We start from the raw sequence: 16,839 nt of genomic DNA, 5'->3' as shown, positions 1-16,839 counted from the left end.
CAGCCTGAATTTTTGAAGTGTAAGAGACAATGTGAGGCCTAAATCCTAATTTCCAGGTTCTTTAGTTTTCAAAGTTCCTAAAGGACAAGAATGTTTTAATCAAAAAAAAGATAGAACTGAAAGAGAAAAAACCCAAAATATTTAGACCGGTTGAGAGGAAGCAGTAAAGAGAGGAGTGCTGAGTAGTCTTCTACGTTTCCTATAGGACCAAATATATAATCTTGGGAAAACTGAGTGTCATTATTTTCCTCATTATTTCATTATGCTATAAACACCTTTGCCTTTAAAACAAATAAATAAATTAAATCTCAGGAGATGTTAAAAACTCCAGAGGCGGTAAAAAGAGTAGGATCAAATATCAGTAAGCACTTGATAGTAGAACCTATGCAAAAATGGAGTAAATGGAGTCAGACCTCATGTTTGAATTGATCAACACTAAATGATGAGAGAGAATAATGTGACAGAGAGAGACCCACATTTCAACTTGTCTTTCTATTGAAAAATCCATAAATAAGGTTTGTTAACTACTCTATCAGACCTAAAAAGTTCAATACCAGAAAGTAACTTCAGGAAAGTGGCATTTCTGCAGGGAAAATTGCATTTTACTATTATATAAAACTTTGTGACAGACAAGGTGTTCCTGAAGTACCCCCAGAAAGTACATTATTGTATTAGCTGTCCATGTATAGCTAAATTCCTAGGAGAAAAGGTAAAGGATGAGCACAGTAAAGATAGTACTGAAAGGCAATAAACCACAGAGGGAGTAATAAGTGAAAGGAGGACTCAGAAATGGCTTAATCTTTTTTCTGATTTAGACAGACTATCCAGAAACCAAAGGAAATGAAAACAATTACCATAATGCTGGAATAAGCATTTTACACTACACAACAGTACTAAGTATGCTGCTACCTGATATTCCAGTATTCATTGTAATAAACAAAAATTCTCTGACTCCAGAGGAAGAATTCTTTCTATTACTAACATAGTTTGCTTCTCCTGAAGGTTTTAATAATTCACATGAAGACATGTAGGTTAAAAGTACATATCTATAACTTATAATTTTACAAAAAGAAACATGAACTAGCCTTTTTTCAAGTAGAAAAAAAAAGTGGCCCTGAGGGTGGCCATGACAGTCCCATTGCCACTTTATTCTCATTTGCTATCCTTTCCCATAACTTACTCCTTTGAAATAAGATTTACAATTCCAAATGGAAGCAGTCCTGCTCATTTTAGAGAAAATAAAATCTCTGGTGTTACAGAAACTCTTTTGAATCAAAGGCATGCTATGTAGAAGTCTTGAGTAAGATGCTCTGAGCAAGGTGTATGGATCAGATGATCTCAGAGGTCCCCTCTAACCTCAGTTGTTCCATGATTGAGCAGTGTGATTTCTGAGGAGGTCTGCCTGTTACTTCCAGTTATTGCCATAACAATCAGGAATTGAGAGGAAATGAAGATAACAAATTGTGAACCTCCGAATATATAACTTTTAGCCAAATGGTTCACAAAACACTGTGTAAGTAGAGAAGGTCATAAGAAATAAACCAGTTTTGAGACAACACTGAACTACCTAGAAGCAGCAATTGTGCACTGTTGTCAAGAACCAGCTGTAAGGCACATGGAAAAAGAAGAAAGAAGGCTTTATCCCCATAAATCTGTTCTGCCAACAGACACTGAGAACATGAGAGCAGTGTGTGTGAAAGAAAAGGGTGAACAAGATAATCAAGTCTTTTCAGATACTTCCCAGGCTGAAGGTCAGTTCTATGGACAGGTGGAAACAATCCAAAAAAAAAAATATGCCTGTAATAGCAACAATTAGTGACATGCAGGAAGCATTTACTTCTCCATGAAAAATTTTTTATTTGGACTGATGCCTTTATTGAAATTAATACCTTTACTTTAATTCATCTAACCACGAGATATTATATATTTCTCTCAATGTGTGAGTTGCTTCTGTAAAATATAGTAGCAACTTTCTATGCTAATAGAACTTGACCACAGAAAAGGTAAAACTAGCATGGCTAAAAGCTTTTAAGACTGACCATTTTTTTTCTTTCCAGTGAACAAAAACACCCCTAGGTAAAGACAATTTGTTCTACTGAGTTACATTAAGACATAAGGTGCCAATAATTAAAAGAAGTAAATTAGGACAAGAATTCTTTCACAGCAAATCTTACATTATTGTTGCCACTGGTGGGTGGTCTTAAAGGTTCTTACTCAAAATGAAATGCTGTAACTCTCTTTGAAAAGAGATGCACCAGAAAAGAACTTGGTCCACTTGTCTATGGTCCTATGTACTGTTTTTCCTTTTTCATTTTGACCATTTTCTCCCCATGTCTCAATATTCACTTTAAGGTAAAATCCTCTTCACTGTTTCAATTAGTTTTAAAACACAGGAAACAGTCACAAGTATTGAGGCCATGCTGCTGAGAACACAGTTGCATTGGGCAGGGCACGTCTCCAGGATGAAGGACCACCACCTCCCTAAGATCCGGCTTTATGGTGAACTTGCCACTGGCCGCCGCAAGAGAGGAGCCCCAAAAAGAAGATACAAGGACTGCCTGAAACAACATCTCAGCCTTGGCCATATTGATCAACAGAACTGGTCTACTCTGGCCTCCAATCGGGAGGTCTGGAGACACACTATCTATAACACTGCTGATGCTTTTGAGAAAGCACGCAGGATCACCCTTGAGGAGAAAAGACAACGGAGAAAATCATGCCTTGCAGAATATACCGTCTAAGGAGTCTTTCTGCTGTGCCTTTTGCAACCGGTGATGCCTTTCTCGTATTGGCCTTTTTAGCCACCAACGCGCTTGCAACAAACATGGGTAGAGCCCTTCCAAATCTTCGTTCATGAAGCCTAGCCATGAATATCTTACATAATATTATACAGACTATATACACTGTGTACATACTATATATACATACTGTAGACATACACATTCATAAAAAAAACAACTTGGAAGGTAGTCAGATTCCAGTAAATGTAAACAGATGTTACTCTTTCTTTCCTTTTTTTATCTGCCACTTTCAATAAACTCTAACCAGTTCAGATACTATTTCTTCAGGATGAGAACCAGTATTATATACTTATTCTGATTTAGGTCTATTTGTTAATGCAAGCTATTATCCTTGCAACAACTTTCAAGTCTTTTGCAGAGACAAGCTGATATTTCTTCACATCTTTGAAGTTGTATTCAAATGCTTAGGGTTAAATATGAGTAATATAAATATTTATACATAGAGATGTTGTCATTTACTACCCACAAAGCCAAAAGAAGCTCTGAAGTACTGATTTAAACATAATTTATAGTAACTTCATTTCCTCAAGAATTTTTCATTTGATTACAAACTTTCATAATATATCAACTATAATTTTTATACATTTGAGTCTGTAGAATTGATACTCATTCCTCAGTCACTACATATGAAAAAATATATTGTATAATCAGATTACACAGGGAGGGATGGGAGTGTGTATGAAACGAACAATTTTCCCAGACAGTCTCAAACAGAATTAAGTATTAAGCAAAAGCTAAACCAAGCGTAATCTGATTTAATTATGTAGCTATGGCTTTTGAGACACAACAATTTTCTTGGTTAGCTCCCCTTTGAGATTATCACCTTTTATTAGGATATGATCAATGAAAAAAAGAGGCAAAATAAATTTTCTAGGTAATTAGGATATGTATGAACTGTCAAATTTTTAGATCTTTTCAGGGTAACCAACTTACAAACAGGTCTACAAAACCTAGTGTAAACTTCTGAACTAAACAAGTAGCCAAGTCCCCTAAATTCCAATCTAGTCTCATTGATTCTGTGTGGAGATTGGTATTTGTATGGAATACATTGTCTGAATGACGCTCTGTGTGACTATTAGGAATGACAAGCTATGAATAATAATCTGAATAATAACTTCAACTGATAATGAATTCAGAGTGTATTTAATATAAGATTATGGTTAATTCATACAAATTAATTCATATCAGTTAAACATCTGGTCTAATAGGAATCTCCTGAATAGCATAGGGATGTTTCATTAGTACAATAGTATTTGTACTCAAACTTGAAACAGATATTGCTTCAGAAAATAGTGTTCGTATTAGTTAATACTATTTCACTATACTGAAACACACCTTTTTAATGCTTATGTATAAAGATGCAAGTGAACTCTGTGTGATTTATGAAAACACCTATAGGTATCCTACTTTTCAGGTACAATGAGAGTTGCTCTTAATCACATTAAAATGGTATCTGTTTTTTTGTTTGGTTTGGTTTTGGTTTTCAGAAGTTCCACAGCCAAGGCAAAGAATAACCAAGTGCATGAGTCTTACTCCTGTTTCCATAGAAAGCAGAGTAAGTTAGTTTCAGTGACAATTTTTTACCCATATTGAAATGAACTGCAGTGCTAAAGGGGTCCTAGACCCTTTACAGGGAACAAGGAAGCTAAGAAAGGTAACTTTTTGCACCACTCAGCTCAGTTACAACAAAGCCAGTTGTCAGTCAACAACAGAGAATCTGAAAAGTCTCCACACAATCCAAGTTGTCAGTATGTTATTACAGAATATGCAACTCAGTCAGCACACACATGCACTATCTTGCTTAAACTGACAGACAGCCCTTCAACATGACATAGAAGAGCATCTTTCATAGATTTGCTTTGAGATTTTCAGAAAGAGGGAAGACTCCAGAAATATAGGGAAATAATATTCAAGACATACATCCTCCACAAGATTAGACTTGCCTTTGAGCATGTGATTCATAATTGGTTTTAGAAGACTTTAAAATTTGCAAGCATTAAAGCCAGTTGTAAGTTAAAAGTTAAAGAAGACAAGAAATCTAAACCCATCTCATTCAGCTGGTCATTTTCATCCAGTGTGTTTGTTAAAAAAATTAAGATACATTAGACATCAATATTTGCAAGTAAGCTATAAATAAAACTTACAACACACTATTTAGACCAAAGATAATTTTATCATGTTGCACTCTCAATGGTTAAATTCCTTTCCCAATTATTGATAATATTAGCATTCTACTATTTACTGGTTTTTTAATTTATGTTTAAAAGCCAAATTAATCTCTTTGTGAGAACAGCTGTAAGTTCTTATTGGGTATAGTTGAGGAGGCTCAGCTACCTCCAAATGGTGCTGAGGACTTAGATCTGTGGGGTTTTTTTCTCACATTTTTCAGATTGGGCTACAGATCAGGTCAACTGTTCTTTCATTCTCAAAATGAAGTTGAAAAAGGCAACTGAAGACAGACATTATCCAGTCTGAAGAGCACTTTACCGAACAGGGAAATGTTCAGACACAATATTAAAACCTGTCAATCCAAACAGTAGAGGTCACTTAAATGTAGAGAAGCTTCATAATTTAGACAAAAATGATGACAATTTTATTTTCTAGAGTTTATACCACATTTCTAACAACTTCTTCTATGTTACTCAGTTGGAAAGATTGTTTGAATTGGACAGCTTCACTTTCATTTACAGGTGTTTTTTGCTTACTAACAAAACAACATTTAGGTGGATTGTTTTTGTTTTTTTTTTTCCAATGTGTGAAGATGTAATGGCATATCCCTGAAAAAGTTAAGTTTCTAGTCCTCACTTATACACTGAGAAATTCTTCAGGTTTTTAAAACTCTTGAGAGTGTCTTAAAACCAGATGCTTTATGGTATGAGAGATCAGGAATTGTCTTGTTAGAGTTGAAATCATTTATGATGATTTCTTATTCAAAACATGACCTACTTTCAAAAAGAAATTTCATAACACTGGGAGTTGGGAAAACTAATCACAGATATCTGAAACTTTGTCTCAGATGACAACATAAAACATTCCAATGCTTATTAGGACACAAAACAATTTTTCTTCAAAACACTGCTCAGTCTGGAAACAAGTGATTTTCCCACCCACATAAGTAGACAAGTAAGAATGCTGATGAATATTGTGCTTTCTCTGGGTCAGAGTATATCCCTTTGACTTGTTCAACTACTCTGATATAGTTGCATCAGAATTAACAATTTTGTACTGCAGAGATGTTCTCAGTTTTATCAGAACAGATTCAGAAGCCATCTCTTCTATAATTATGTCTCTGAAGAATATTCTTTACATATAGATTGTTATTTGGACATTTAAATGTAATTATTCTTGATTTTTCTTAAATATTTTAGTATTTTAACACCATCTTATGTCTTTCAACAGCTCAAGAACTCCTTTAATACTGCAAGGTACCATCCTGTGTTGATTCCAAATTCAGTAAGTCTTCTCTGAGGGAAAATAACTTAAAAAATAATTCATATTGTCACTTTAACCATGATTTCAGAATTATTAGACTAGTCACATAAAATAAATCACAAAGTACCTTCTGTTGCATCCTGGAGGTCACTTAAATGCATAGAGAAGAATCTCTATTTTTTCTCTCAGTGACCACTCACTGTAGGACAATGAGTACTCCCAATAAAAGTGAAGAAATTAATTGTATAAGTGGTGGTTATTCAGCCTGACTCTTTCTGCATACATTCTTTTGAATATTGTCCTTTAGACAGAAGGGAAGCTGGCATCCTTTTGCCAACATGGATACCCACAAAAGTTATGGAGAAAACTTCAAGTCAACTGAAAATACATTTTAAAAAAATAATCAAAACAATAGGAACTTTCATGGCATTTCCTCCCTGGTATTCCTCCAGTAATGTGATTGACATTAAATAAGACTGCATTTGGCATAAACAGAGTCTCATTTAACCCAATGTAAATCAGACCGAGATTACTTAAATCAGCATGAGCAGAGAATCAAGCTGTTCAGGGAGGATCATTTTCACAATAAACCAGTCTATTAAAGATTATTGGTTGGATTAATAAGGGAATAGGAGCAAAAGCAGCCTTTGCTTAGAGACCTGCTTTTTCAAAGGAAAGATGAATATGGTTTCTAGCAGCTTTAACAAGAAATTAATACCAAGATAATGCAGTTACCATATATTGATACACCTGTATGTTATCCCAATTAAATAAAAAGTAAACCTCTGTTGTACAATTCTATTAATACCACATTAAAATACCCAGGGGGAAGAAAATGGGGTTTCTAACTATGTGGAAAAAAAACCAAATAAAGGTCTCTACAAATGAAATGGACTATTAATAACAGTAAAACTATTATTTAGAAGCTAATTTGCCTAATTTTTTAGTCATATAGAAAACTTACCAGACATCATTGTAACTGCAATAAATATCTCTTTGTTTGGGGATGCAGGAAAATCTTTGACATTAAAGTAGCCCTTACAAGATTGTGAGATTAATGTTCAGTTTTCAATTAGCACTGTAACTCACTGATTTAAGGGGAGTGGAAGATTCAAAGCTGAGAAAGAAGTGCAGAATAAGAGCAAGGAAGCTAGTGAATACAAAATCATTAAAGAGGATGGACACCAAGAGTTTACAGGATATAGAAAGAAAGTGATATTTAAATAAAAATAATACATACTTCATTGTAAGAATATTTTATAGGTGACAAAAATCTATATTTGCACTAGAAGATTTCCTGATAGCATGTTGCCTTAAATGTCCATATGTTCTTGTTAACTATATATATAGGAAAAGGTTAAAATAATACTTGTTTAATAAAAGTGGAAATAGATATGCATTTTTATTCTGAAAAACTACTTGGAAAAGAAAAATTTATCTTTCTTTTTGTTAAATTTAGCAGATTCTGATGGAATAAAGGCTATCAATATAGAATTGTTATTGTGGGTAACGCTTGTCTCTTCTACTCACAGAAGAGTCAGCTAGTAGAATATATAAGAAAAAATTCTTTATTTGAGGGTGATGAGGAACTGGAAAAGGTTGCCTTGAGAAGCTGTGGATGCCCCATCCCTGGAAATGTTCAAGGCCAGGTTGGATGGGGCCCTGAGCAGCCCCATCTACTGGGAATTGTCTCTGCCTGTATCACGGGGCTTGGAACTAGATAATCTTTAAGGTCCCTTCCGACCCAAACCATTCTGTGAATCTATGATTCCATGAATATCAGATTGATACACTTTAAACAAAACCAAGATCTACCCCTCTTGGTGTTGAAGTCAATGAGTGTTTTAAGTCTGTTCATTACCAGCTGCTTTAGAATATTCATTTTCAAGAGATTTTTTTTTCAGATCTACCAAAGATTGATATTAGTACTTTATATTTAAGGTGAAAGAGTGGTCTCAATTCAAAATTTCTACATACAAATACATAAAAAAAGACAGACACCTAATTTCACATTTTTCACTAGTTTTTTGTAGATGTCTCTGGAAGCGATACAATAGTTCTATAAGTGATGCCTTACATATTTTGGAAATCTATCTATCCTTATTTTATTACTCAAAGAACTACATTCAGAAACTCAAAAGTAATTTTTCTAGCATAGGTAGTCTAAAACAAAGCTAGGATTCTAGCCATAGGACTGTTTATAACAGAGTCTGTTTCATAAAGGGGTTTTAAGAATCAGTGAGAACTATGATAAATAAAATGCAACTATCTACATAGTCTGTAGGAAGCCTATTAGTACTATTTGTTATATATACTTACTGAACTCATCAACATTAATTTTGGAATTCGACCCTTGTTCTCATTGGTGATGGATCATCCATAGTCTCATACCATCTCCGTTACTTGACTTTGAAAAAAATGACGAACTAAATATCTCTGTCCAACATCAACAAATCAGAGTCTGAATAAACATGTTTCATTGCATTAGAATAATATCATATAGCTAAAAACACACTTCTTTCTTATCCCATCTTCAGATATTTTCTGAAGGAAGTCAGGATTATACAACTCAATAATGAGTTTTAAAACTTATGAAAATAGAAACACTGTGTAAGCACTGCCTTCTAAATAAAAATTGCAGTATGAACTTCTGCAAACTCCTAACAGTATTCTCACTACACTTATGTCCATAATACTGATACTTATTAAAAGGTAACAAAGATTTACCAATTTATGCTATTGCAGATGTATTTCACAAAGTAATTTAAAAAAAGGGTTTTAGTATTAAAAGAGTATAATCCTTGAAATTTCTGCATTTATACTAATTTATAAATGAAAAATAAGAAATAACTTTGAAAAATTTGAAAATTTACCTGATTAAGTAAGGATTTGAAGAACAAGCTATATTTAATGGGGTGTTAAAACTAATACTACCTAATAGTAGCCAAAAAGACAGAAGAGAAAAATCTAGTTAAATATAACTTAGCAACATACTTCCAACACTGTTTTCTGATCTTCAGTACTTTTGCTGGGTATTTCAGATTATTTTCCTCCTTACCATCAGCATGGTAGTAACTCATGCTTTGTCCCTGAAGAGAAATATAGAAATTAAACATTAAACCCACAAGCTTAAGACCCCTTACCCTCTGAGTTTTCTGGGCTCCTCTTGCTTCTCAGTGTTACAGACACATGTGTAAACAACTGAATTTCCTGCATCCTTTTCTCATCTGCACTGTACTGGGACTTGGCCAATTGGATTATTTACAGCATTAAGGTCACTCCACAGTAACTTGAAAAAGATTCTCATTGGTCAGACATTATCAAAACTAAAACCACATTTTTCTTTTAAGTAAAGTCATTTACAGAAAATAAAACTTTTTGACATACTGTTCTTCATTGAGCATTACATATTCATTTTTTTTGCCCCTCCTCCCCTTTCTAGACTGAAGACTGTGAACCCAGTACCCCAAACATTATGTATAAAATGATATTAGTTATTTGAATCACAGTACTTAATCAGAGGTATTAGTACCCAACCAAATTGAGTGGATTCTTAAACCACTACTTGCTCTTAGTATACCTCCTGAGTTTTCAATATCTTACAATAAGACTAAGTTTTTAGTCAGCTAGATGATATATGGTCCTGCAAATACATGCATTTTCATAATTAACTCAGCAGTTAGGGCTGTTGGACATTATTATGAAAAACTCTAGATTATGAGAGATACGAAAAGACAATGGTGAGGAAACTTGGAAAAATATAGACTTTGAAAAGCTCATTTCTCATTAAAATTTACAGAACACTGACAACTCCTATGTCACAATCTCAGATGGAGAAGCCAGATTTCCTTTCTCATAGCTTTGAGGGACATAGCTCTACTTCTGTATTAACATCACACTTTTAGCAGCAATATAGCAGGTAGTCTTTTTGTCATGAATGGTAGCTATAGCTACAGGACTCCTCTCTTGTTTGATACTTGGACTTTTTAATTTTTTTTTTAAATTTGTTTTCAGGAAATGAACAAGCAAATCCTCCCACTCTCATCAATTACATGGGTATTCTGTGACTCCCATGACTCACAAAATCTATTCCACTGTCAAGTGACAAAAGACATTCATTAAAATAAGTATAACAAAACAAACCCAAAAAAACTAAACCCAAACCCACCTAGACATATATTAAAAATACCCCAAAAACAAAAAGCCTCAAACCAAAGCAAAAATCCCCCAAAAACCTAAGGAAAAAAACTACTCCAAACAAAACAACCCCAAAGTAAAGCAAAAAAAAAAACAAACCCAACCTAAACCCCACAATAAAACTAAACCACAAGTCTGTATCAAATTAAAAAGAAACAAACAAACAAAAAAAGACCACAAACAAAAAAAACCCCTCAATCCAACAAAACCCAAATCCAAAAATTAAAATAAAGCAATAGCTGTTTTATGCCTCTTCCATGGTTTCTTTAACAACTACATAGATTTCATATCCCACTAGAATACTCTCTGGCTACATTCCATTATCCCTACTTTAGGAAATCTCTTCACATTTTAGAAATCAAGTTATACACACATCATAACTTAGACATTATGTTATTCACTTGTAACTATTCACATTTAAATCCATTTATGACATTCATTTTCCACCATTTTTCACTTACTGCAATCTCTGAATGCAGAGGGCAGTTGGCCTGGAACAGGCTCCCCAGGGAAGTGGTCAGGGCACCAAGCCCAGCAGAGCTCAAGAAGCATTTGGATAATACTCTCAGGCACGTGGTATGACTCTTGGGGATGGTCCTGCGCAGGGCTAAGGGTTGGACTCCATGATCCTTGTGGATCCCTTCTAACTCAGCATATTCTGTGACTCTGTGAACCAAAACTCAGCTTCTATTCTGTTACATTCTGTAGTCATCACCAATTCTTGGAGGAATCTTGATTTTGTATCATTGTAAAAGATGCATTCAAATTTAATTAAGAAATTATACTTTCAGTTGGGGAAGTTACTATATGAATTGGGTTTTCTAAACTTTGATAAAAACTATCATTGACTTTGATGAGAGAATCAAATTAAAAAAAAAAAAAAAGAAAAAATCAGTTAGTTTCTGAATTTCCTCCATGAATCCAGGGAATTACCAGGGAAATTACTCTGAGATACTACTAGGGAAAGGTAGGAAGGAACCTGACACACCTATGGTGCTACATTTGATAAGCAATTGTAAATGTTTATTGAAAAAAATAAATGGAATATTTAGGTATTTTTGTATTTTTACTTGGAAATATATTCTTCCTTTTCAGTCTCATTTGACCACTGACCTTGCTTTGGGTCAGCGTAATAATTGTGGAGAAGACATTGCCAAAAGCAAGCTTGCTAATACTTGTCCTCCACTTAGGGAACTGAATTGTCTTCCTAGAAGTCTCTGAGTATGTAAACAATTCTTAGTTCATACTAAGAACATTCATACGTTCATCAAGAGAATGAGACTCTGGTCACTATTTTTGTAAGAAAACTGTACTGAGAAAACATGAAAAATACTATAGATAGCACCAAAAATCTAGAACATATGTTTTCATACATGGTTTTAGTTGCAAACTCTGCTGTTGCACCCCTGTTTAGAGTGGGGTAGTGTCCCTTCACTTTGAGTATATTTGAACTTTGGCAGCATGCCTGACCTGCTTTTTCCAAGATCCATAGAGAAGCAATAAGAGAACATGAAAGCCAAATTCTGAATTTTTAAATGTCAAGACTCATCCCTTTGGGGTCACAAAGGAAGAGACCGGATCCTTTTTAGGATTATTGAACCAATGAAGAAGATTAAATAATTTGTCTCAGAGGAAAAAGTTAGAGCAAGTCTTTTTCAAAATATAGAATATTTACTGCATTGATGCAATTTCCTTAGCAGACACAAGAAATTAAATTACATTACTATTAAAGCCAAAACCAATAAAGCACTTCAAATACAAATGGCAATAAATGGGAACATTCCTATTAACAGAACTGGAAAATTGAGAGGGGTATGAAGCACTAAAACTGTAACCTTTTGAAGTTGGGCTTCCTCAAGTGTTCTCAAAAAACATATAAATATGCCAGTTGTCTGTTCAGGAGACTAACTTTTAATTTTACTATTTCATATTATTCCACACAATTTCATACAAGTGAAACAATAAGCACCACAATGCTTTTGAAAGGATAAGGATAGGAGGTCATCCCTTACCGTACCTCAACCCAGACATACTTTCTTAGATGATGAAAACACATAGAAGACAATTTGACACAGAAGGTACTTCCAAGGCCTGAAGAAGAAAATGGGGACAAAAAATGTCATGTGATTTTGAATCCCTTCTCTCCAGGTCCAGAAGTGAAGCCCAAACTTATATAACAAAAAAGCAAACCTATGAAGATATCGTTAGTTACAGAAAGGACAAAACAGTTAAACAAAACCACCAAAATCTCAATTCACGAGTCTTACACAGACTACTCTGTGTAAGAAAACAGCGCAGTTCTGTTTGATACACAGACTAGGAAAAAGACACAGGCTAAATATTTTCTAGAATTTCTCTTTAAAATTAGAAATGCAAAAAAGGGAAAACATATTTCTCTCATTTTCTTCCAAGTTCTGGCACGTACTAAACAAGCAAACACAGCAAAGCTTTGTTTTCACAAGGTTTAGATGGGGGGTGGGGGGAGGGGGATACAGGAATGGCTTCTGTGGGAAGCTGCCAGAAACTTCACCCATGTCTGACAGAGCCAATGCCAGCCAGCTCCAGGATGGACACAGTGCTGGCCAAGGGTGAGTCCATCACTGATGGTCATAACCCCTCTGCAATAATTGTAGTTAAGGGGGAAAACGTGCACCCTGCACAACAGTGATTGCACCCAGAGAGAGGAGTGAGAATATGTGAGAAAAACAGCCCTGCAGACTCCAAGGTCAGTAGAAGGAGAGGCAGGAAGTGCTCCAATCAGTGGAGCAGTTTCTCCTGCAGTCTGTGGTGAAGACCATGGTGAACCAGGCTGTCTTCTGCAGCCCATCGAGGTCCACGATGGACCAGAGACCCACCTCCAGCCCATGCTGGAATAAGTGGGATGCCTGAGGGAGGCTGTGACCCTGTGGGAAGCCCACACTGGAGCCGTCTCCTGACAGGACATATGACCCTCTGGAGAGAGGAGTCCACATTGGAGCAGGTTTGCTGACAGGATTTGTGACCCTATGGGAACTCATACTGGAGCAGTCTGCTCCTGAAGGACTACACTCGGTAGAAAGGGTGGAGCAATTAATCAAAAACTGCTGCCTGTGGGAGAGACTCAAGTTAGAGAAATTCATTTAAGAGTCCATGCAGACTTCATGTCTCCCATGGGAGGGACTCCACATTGGAGCATGGGAAGAATGTGAGGAGTCCTTCCCCCAAGGAGGAAGGAGCAGGAGAGATAATATGTGATGAACTGACTGCAGCTCCCATTTCCTGTCCTGCTGTGCTGCTTGGGGAAAGGATGTAAAGAATTCAGGAATAAACTTAACCCTGAGAAGAAGGGAGGGGTGGGGAGAAGGTGTTTTTAAAATTTAGTTTAATTTCTCATTACCCTACTCTGACTGGGTTGGTAAGAAATTAAAATAATTTCCCTGAGTTTTCTCTTTTACCCCGATGGTAATTGCTGAGAGATCTCTCCCTGTCCCTATCTCAATTCATGAGTATTTCATTGTATTTTCTTTCCCCTGTCCAGCTGAAGAGAGGAGGGATACAGTGGTTTTAGTACCTGGTGTCCAGCCAGGGTTAATCCACCGCAATAGGTTACACACAGACATAATAGGATATCATTAATAAAACTACTTGTGCATGTAACACCTCAATCCTAGCTGAATAACTTTAAAAGAGATCATAAACCTTAAAAGCAACATCAAACAGTAACATCTTAAAAAAAAATCTTACTTTTATTCTAGCATAGTTATAAAGCATAACAGGAAGAAGTTTGTCCAGAGGTAATAGTTTGCTCAGCTTCTCAGTTTTCAATTTTGACTTCACTTGTGCAAGTTAGATCAATTCATGAGTGCAAACAGGGATAGCAGATTAATGTAGACAATTTATCTTGTACAGATTCATGCTGCTGATTGAACTTCTCTGCTTATTAGAAGTGAAACAGGAAAAAATACGTATTGTATTTGGCTGATGTTGAGCTATTAATACTTTTCAGCTCGTATTGCAGTAGCAAATATGTCATAAGCAAAGTTGTGGTGAAACTACTTACATGCTTAAAGATTCTCTGTAAATATAAATTTAACTCTCTGTTGTTCATTACACTCTTTAGTGAAAATTAACATGTTACACCTGAAAATGGATTGCTCATTGTAGATAAGTATACTTCAACAAGCCTCATCTTGGTAGAACTACTCCCGATTCCCAACAAGCAGAAATGTCAGCAAAGTAGGTTGTAAAAATAGGTTCTAAATTTGAAGATTCTTGTGCACGGGAAGTTATTTCGTACATTACAGGGTACCAAAATTTGAGCGTTTTATGGTCAAGAAAAAAAAGGAAAATCAGGGTTAGTCACCTCAGTTAATTCAGCTGTCCCTGATTTTATTCCAGGTATCTCCTGACCAATTGATGGTTATTTTTCCAAGGGCATGTGGTGATAGGACAAGGGGTAATGGTTTTAAACTGAAGGAGGGTTGATTTAGATTTAGATATAAGAGAGTGGATTTTTTACAATGAGGGTGGTGAAATGCTGGAACAGCTTGCCCAAAGAGGTGGTGGATGCCCCACCCTTGGAAACATTCAAGGCCAGGTTGGATGGGGCTCTGAGCTCATTGTGGGGGGGAGGAGTGAACTAAGTGGTCTGATACTCCAGAAGTTTTAAGATGAGAAATAAAAGTAAAAAAGCAATTGATGTCCTTCTGAGAGATACATATTATTTTTTACTGAATACCTAAACAAATTTTTCCTCTTCCATACTTTAAAAATAACTCAGCAGCATAGTTTCCAAGTAAAGTCTCAATTAAAATATAATTACAAATTTCTGGTACATCTGGTTGGAAAAAAGATGCTAGTATGCTTTCATAATTTATATTTATGACTACGGTTTAGTGTTGAAATAATGTAATGTTGAAATAGCAGCAACATAATTTAGAGGAATTTTAAATTAAATCAAATTAAGAATAAATGAGGCATTTTCTTTTTTTTGCACTACCAAACCTTTCATTAAGCACACAGGTAGGATGCTGTTGTGAGGTTTAGATTTGTCCAGGAAAGCAGTGATTTGAAAGACTTGCATATGTGGGTGCAAAGAAGAAAAAGTCTTGGCATGATTTTTCATTTTATCACCTTCAAACACAAAAGTCTGACTTTGAATGAATCAGTACTAATCAACGCATTCATATAAAAGTTAACAAGTAATTTCTACATATATTTCTGATAAAAAATGGGAAAGGTCCCACACTAAAATAATTATGAAGCTTCGCAGTTTCAGGGAAAATATATTCCTTGATGAATCTTTCATATGCTCAGATTTTTCAGTTTTTCCTCCTCAGATATCAATTCTAAAATAAATATATTTTTTTTGGAAATGCTTGAAAAATACTGCAATGAAGTGTACAAGAAGTATCTTGTTGGAAGTGTATCTTTCAACATCCCCTTGAGAAGGCTGCAGAATGAGGCACTACTTTGTATGCTTAGAATATGGCTGCTATTAATAAGTACAGCATTAGAAACAACCTTTTCTTCCCCCCATCCCCCCTCATATCCTAAGAATAACAGTGTCTTCCACAAGAATACCCCTGCTCGAGATAGCAGATTGTAACAGCAACGTGAGATGACTAGTGTTTCATCAGACCACACCTGAAGCAGGGAAAATGTCTGAAATTGTACTATAAACACTGTCTATCCCATTCTGAAAAAACAATTGTTTCCAATTTTTCACATTCATAATTTTCCATTCTAATCTAAAAGTAGTTATTTCTTTTACTAGAATAATGTTACTGCCTGTACTCAACATTTAAACAGCAGCAATGATTGCCACAAAAACTTTAATCCCTGTAAAAACAGTTACTAAGCTAAAAAGCAATGGTTTATTCATTTTTACATGCAACACTATCTCTCTGTAAGACTGCCATTCTCAATGCAAACATCTTGTATCTTCAGCATTTTAAGTGACAAGATGGAAGCTTCTATGTTATTAATAAAAAGAATGTTTTCATTTAGGTTTGAATATTTGGACTTCATCTGTATCTATTTCAGAAAGGAAGCTATCATAATTAGGTCTCTGAATCATCAGATTATAAATAATATCCAAAGAAAGATGTGTTCCTGATTTTTTTCCTGTAGCCCAAAACTAAGATGAACATTAGTGGCATATAGATGTTGAAAGTTACTCTGTTAGTACTACTTATAGGTCAACTGCAGTTAAAGAGGCCTTAAAAAGCAAGAACATCTTTAAGATCTTGCTCCACACTCTTGCGATTACTTTGATTAGGTTAGTTGTCCTTTCCCAGGATTAAAGGAGAATTGGAACCCAGAGCGCATTTCTATGTAGAAAGTCAAGACTGTGCCTGTTTATTTTTTGTTTGTTTGTTTGTTTGTTTTGGAGAGGATCAGTGTAATTTTGGTTGGTTTGGTTTACAAG

General features: G+C 35.2%; 1 protein-coding gene and 1 long non-coding RNA gene across 2 annotated transcripts in view; one reads left to right on the top strand and one right to left on the bottom strand.

The window, feature by feature from the left end:
• Positions 1-9,460, bottom strand: part of CCDC102B (coiled-coil domain containing 102B) — a 48,070-nt gene extending 38,610 nt beyond the window's left edge. The window contains exon 1 of the mRNA XM_027651018.1: positions 9,377-9,460. The gene's annotated coding sequence lies outside the window, so the exon portion shown is untranslated. The remainder of the gene's footprint in view (positions 1-9,376) is intronic.
• Positions 1-16,839, top strand: part of LOC113950792 — a 34,099-nt gene that overhangs the window by 6,630 nt on the left and 10,630 nt on the right. Inside the window, exon 3 of the long non-coding RNA XR_003528881.1 lies at positions 6,201-6,254. This is a non-coding gene — a long non-coding RNA (uncharacterized LOC113950792). The remainder of the gene's footprint in view (positions 1-6,200; positions 6,255-16,839) is intronic.

The sequence above is a fragment of the Corapipo altera genome, unplaced genomic scaffold (genome assembly GCF_003945725.1).
Source record: "Corapipo altera isolate COAL_440 unplaced genomic scaffold, ASM394572v1 24, whole genome shotgun sequence".
NCBI classification, from domain to species: domain Eukaryota; kingdom Metazoa; phylum Chordata; class Aves; order Passeriformes; family Pipridae; genus Corapipo; species Corapipo altera.
The sequence above is the reverse complement of the archived record's forward strand: the minus strand, read 5'-3'. Positions and strand labels throughout refer to the sequence as shown.